The following is a 5,598-nucleotide window of genomic DNA, read 5'->3' on the forward strand; positions in this document are numbered from 1 at the left end:
CAGGCTCTGAGCTGTCAGCACAGAGCCAGATGCAGGGCTTGAGCCCATGAACGGTGAGATCATGACCTGAGCTGAAGTTGGACATTTTTTTTTTCAAGTTCTGAATTAGATTTATTTTTTTTTAATATATGAAATTTATTGTCACATTGGTTTCCATACAACACCCAGTACTCATCCCAAAAGATGCCCTCTTCAATACCCATCACCCACGCCCCCCTCCCTCCCACCCCTCATCAACCCTCAGTTTGTTCTCAGTTTTTAAGAGTCTCTTATGTTTTGGCTCTCTTCCACTCTAACCTCTTTTTTTTTTTTCCTTCCCCTCCCTCCTGGTCTTCTGTTAAGTTTCTCAGGATCCACATAAGAGTGAAAACATATGGTATCTGTCTTTCCCTGTATGACTTATTTCACTTAGCATCACACTCTCCAGTTCCATCCATGTTGCTACAAAGGGCCAGATTTCATTCTTTCTCATTGCCACGTAGTACTCCATTGTGTATATAAACCACAATTTCTTTATTCATTCATCAGTTGATGGACATTTAGGCTTTTTCCACAATTTGGCTATTGTTGAGAGTGCTGCTATAAACATTGGGGTACAAGCGCCCCTAGGCATCAGTACTCCTGTATCCCTTGGGTAAATTCCTAGCAGTGCTACTGCTGGGTCATAGGGTAGGTCTATTTTTGACTTTTTGAGGAACCTCCACACTGTTTTCCAGAGCGGCTGCACCAGTTTGCATTCCCACCAACAGTGCAAGAGGGTTCCCGTTTCTCCACATCCTCGCCAGCATCTATAGTCTCCTGATTTGTTCATTTTGGCCACTCTGACTGGCGTGAGGTGATATCTGAGTGTGGTTTTGATTTGTATTTCCCTGATGAGGAGCGACGTTGAGCATCTTTTCATGTGCCTGTTGGCCATCCGGATGTCTTCTTTAGAGAAGTGTCTATTCATGTTTTCTGCCCATTTCTTCACTGGATTATTTGTTTTTCGGGTGTGGAGTTTGGTGCGCTCTTTATGGATTTTGGATACTAGCCCTTTGTCTGATAGGTCATTTGCAAATATCTTTTCCCATTCCGTTGGTTGCCTTTTAGTTTTGTTGATTGTTTCCTTTGCTGTGCAGAAGCTTTTTATCTTCATGAGGTCCCAATAGTTCATTTTTGCTTTTAATTCCCTTGCCTTTGGGGATGTGTCAAGTAAGAAATTGCTGCGGCTGAGGTCAGAGAGGTCTTTTCCTGCTTTCTCCTCTAGGGTTTTGATGGTTTCCCATCTCACATTCAGGTCCTTTATCCATTTTGAGTTTGTTTTTGTGAATGGTGTGAGAAAGTGGTCTAGTTTCAACCTTCTGCATGTTGCTGTCCAGTTCTCCCAGCACCATTTGTTAAAGAGACTGTCTTTTTTCCATTGGATGTTCTTTCCTGCTTTGTCAAAGATGAGTTGGCCATACGTTTGTGGGTCTAGTTCTGGGGTTTCTATTCTATTCCATTGGTCTATGTGTCTGTTTTTATGCCAATACCATGCTGTCTTGTTGATGACAGCTTTGTAGTAGAGGCGAAAGTCTGGGATTGTGATGCCTCCTGCTTTGGTCTTCTTCTTCAAAATTACTTTGGCTATTCGGGGCCTTTTGTGGTTCCATATGAATTTTAGGATTGCTTGTTCTAGCTTCGAGAAGAATGCTGGTGCAATTTTGATTGGGATTGCATTGAATGTGTAGATAGCTTTGGGTAGTATTGACATTTTGACAATATTTAAAAATATGGAACGCTTCACAAATTTGTGTGTCATCCTTGTGCAGGGGCCATGCTAATCTTCTCTGTATCGTTCCAATTTTAGTATATGTGCTGCTGAAGTGAGCACTGAAGTCAGACATTTAACCAGCTGAGCCACCCAGGCGCCCCTAAGTTGGAATTCTTAAGTGGTTGTAGGAGTTACTTATTTGTCTTTGGGTGTTTCCCATGTATACATGAGGTATGCATGCGAATCAACTCCTGTTTTTCTCTTGTTAATCTTTTATTCCAGTGGCCTCAGCTGAGAAATCAGAAGAGAAGGAAACTTACTTTTCCTCCTGTACACTTTCCTTGATTTTTCACTTATAGGCTTTAGCTACTGGCTTACCACTTCGCAAGTTAGGGATCTGGCTCTCTTCCCCTTTCCCCATGAAACACACGCACACCCTTCCCATCCCTTTATCCTTCCAATACAGTTACATCATTAATTTTCCTTAGATCTTTATTCAGTAAATGTAACTCATAGCATTACGACCATGTAAATGCTACCCTGAACTAAGCCACGTAGTAAACTATAACGACTTTTACTACCCTGAACAACTTTTTTTAATTCCCTGGATAGTAAGTGTATTAGTAGTAGATGCACTTACCACAAATTCAAACAAAGTCTCCTGCAATGATATAAACATCTTCTCAAGACATTTAGAGCATCCCATATTTTATCAATCTGATCTTCTTGAAGAAACACTTTCCAGATTCTCTGCCATGTTCCAGTCCGGACTGTTTTGTTCTCAACAACTGGGGTGGAGCTGTCATCCTGAGGATTCCCTTCATTTCTCTTGAGTCGGATCTCCCGTTTCCTCTGTCTTGAGTCTTCGTTCGTGGTTTGTTCCCTTGTTTTGGTGAAACATACTCTTTAGTCGCTCCCTGATAAAGGCACATGGGAAATACACTTTTTGAAACATTGCCTTTCTAAAATGTCTTTCTTCAGCCCTCATATGCAATTGCTCTTTTGTCATTCTAAGATAGAAGTGGTTTTGGGGCACCTGGGTGGCTCGGTCAGTTAAGCGTCTGACTTCAGCTCAGGTTATGATCTCACGGTTCAGTTCGTGAGTTCCAGCCCCACGTCGGGCTCAGTGCTGACGGACAGCTCAGAGCCTGGTGCCTGCTTTGGATTCTGTCTCTGTCTCTCTGCCCCTATCCTACTTGCTCTCTGTCTGTCTCCCTCTCAAATATAAAAAATCAAACACACAAAAAAATTTTAAGGTAGAAGTGGTTATTCCTCCAAGGGTTGAAGGCATCACTTTCTCATCTTCTAGCCTCTGGCATTACTGTTGAGAAAACTGATGACATTTTATTTTGATCCCCTTATCTTTTTGGCAGTTCACTTTTTCTGTTCTCTTTTCCTGAAACTCCTGTTACTTAGATATTAAGTCTTGTGGATCCTTAAGTCTTGTGGATCCATCCCCCGACTTTTTTACTTTTTCTCTTTTACATCATTTGCTCTACTGTTGAGGAGAGTTCTTCAATTTTATCCTCCAATTCGTTACATTTTTCAAAATTTCCATTATGTTTCCGAATGTCTAGAGCTCCCTTTTCTTCAAAAGTTCTGTTTCTACATCATTCTTTTGCTGTCTCAAGGTTGAAATATTTCTTCTTGCCTCACTGAAGATACTACTGATGGGTTTTTGTTTTAAGTTTCTTTTCTTTGAATGTGTCTGCTATTTCTCATGTTGCTTTTTAAATGTTGGTTTGCCTTGGTCTGAATCTTTCACATTAGGGTTTCCGCACCTGTAAATCTTGATCATTTGCTCATGAGAGTGAATTTGTGGCCGGGGCTTTTCAACAGTGAACTTCACCCGAGGGTCATCATTTTCCCAATGAAAACTCATCATCAGTATGTGTAAGACTTTCTTCTTGGGCTGCTCAGATTCTCCAGGGGAACTTTCCAGTCTCCTGAAAGACAATGGCCTGGTTTCCAGTATTCTGGGAGCCCAGGAGATGGGGAGGACTGGAATCCCAGAAGCCAGTAAGACTGTAGTTACTCCAGCTCCCAGTTCCTAGCACAGCACCCACCTCCATCTCTGCCTACTGTCTTCCAACCCAGGGACCTTCTGTTTTCCTGTGCAGAAAAAAAAATCTTCTAATTCTGTGAGTGTGGAGGAGGCCAAGTGTCTGACTGCACAAATTGGAGAAGGTGGTCTGGGGATTAAAATGTTCTTTAAAAAGCTTCCACCAAGGGGTTCCTGGGTGGCTCATTTGGTTCAGTGTCAGACTCTTGATCTCAGCATTTTGAGTTCAAATCCCACGCTGGGTTCCATGCTGGATGTGAAGCCTACTTCAAAAAAAAAAAAAAAAAAAAAAACCAAACTTCCAACAAATCCTCTTTCTTTAAACCCCTCCCTTGACCCCCATTTCCAGAGGTACTCAGTGTTACCAATTCATAGCCTTTGTAGATTTGTGGGTCAATCCACTTTCCTCACCGCTGATCTAGGATTCAGCTGTCTCAGTTCTGCTAAATCAGCACTTGTTTATTTGCTTTCCAGATTCCAAAAGTTTGCTGTGATTTTCTCCTCTCCCATTTTCCCTTTGCCAGTAAAAATCTCTTCTATTGTAGTTTCAGAGAGACTTCCGGAGAAAAGGATATTAGAGGCATGTTTAACTTGCGGTCCTTACCTGGAAGCCACCATGTAACTCATGTTAGTTGCTTACGAAAACAAAACGATGGGGCCCGTGGGTGGCTCAGTCGGTTGAGCGTCAGACTCAGCTCAGGTCATGATCTCACAGTTCGTGGGTTTGAGCCTCGCATCGGGTTCTGTGCTGACAGCTCAGAGCCTGGAGCCCGCTTCGGATTCTGTGTCTCCCTCTCTCTCTGCCCCTCCCCTGCTTACACTCTATCTCTCTCTCTCTTTCTCCAAAGTAAATAAATATAAAAGGAAACAAAACAAAACACAAAAATAACAAGAATGATACAGAGCCCTGGTGTAGGAAAAAAATGTGCTGTTGATGTTGGGATATAAACTGAATCCTATTAAAAACTTTAAAAGCAGTCAAGATAAACCTTCTGACCTTGAACCAGTGAAACCTTCTTTGAACCTAGGGAGCAAGTCCACTAATTAAAATAAATGTATAAGGCATCTTGGTATGTAGTCTCCTACCCCTATGGTGTTTGTTAGGCAGTTCCCCAATGCTGAGTCTCTTCCTTATAATTCTCCCTGATGTTAAGTTATCCCTCTCCTTTGCTTCCTGGCTCTCAGTAACTGTGTGTCAGTCTCAATAACTCGGCTCGACTATGTAGCAGGTTCAAGGATACCTTCCCTTAAACTTAGCCCAGAGCCAGTCCTTAATTGCCACTCCTTAGTTCTCTTTTCTCTGGGCCCAGTTACATTCTAGAGCCAAGGATATTTCAAACATAAGGAACACCAAGTCTTACAAGTATGATGGAATGAGCGGAGGCCTCCCTTGCCACCCACCCACCCTCATGGCTCAGGCATTTGCAGCGAAATTAATCCCAGGAAGGAGGCAAGTGCTCCTTTGGCACCATTATGTCAGAGCTTTTCTTTTTGCAAGAAGCAGAATCAAATTATGTTCATAGGGAGGAACGTGAATGCTTCGCTGAAGACTAGAGTGTTGAGGGGTGCCAGGGTGGCTCAGTCGGTTGAGCGTCCGACTCTTGATTTTGGCTCAGGTCATGATTCCGGGGCTGTGGGATCGAGTCCCATGTCAGCCTCTGCACTGAACATGGTGCCTGACTGAGATTCTCTCTCTTTCTCTCTCTCTCCCCCTTCTCCCCTCTTATGTTCTTTCTCTGTCTCACACATACACACAAAAGACTAGAGTGTTGATATTTGGAGGAAGTTTTTGCATATGTTGGTA

General features: G+C 42.7%; 1 non-coding gene across 1 annotated transcript; it reads right to left on the minus strand.

Annotated features, from left to right (window-relative positions):
• Window positions 1-1,745: 1,745 nt before the first annotated feature.
• On the minus strand, window positions 1,746-1,852 carry LOC113604726 (U6 spliceosomal RNA). Its single transcript, XR_003426748.1, has one exon. It is a non-coding gene; the product is annotated as a U6 spliceosomal RNA (small nuclear RNA).
• Window positions 1,853-5,598: the final 3,746 nt, after the last annotated feature.

The sequence above is a fragment of the Acinonyx jubatus genome, chromosome B1 (genome assembly GCF_027475565.1).
Source record: "Acinonyx jubatus isolate Ajub_Pintada_27869175 chromosome B1, VMU_Ajub_asm_v1.0, whole genome shotgun sequence".
Taxonomy (NCBI): Eukaryota; Metazoa; Chordata; class Mammalia; order Carnivora; family Felidae; genus Acinonyx; species Acinonyx jubatus.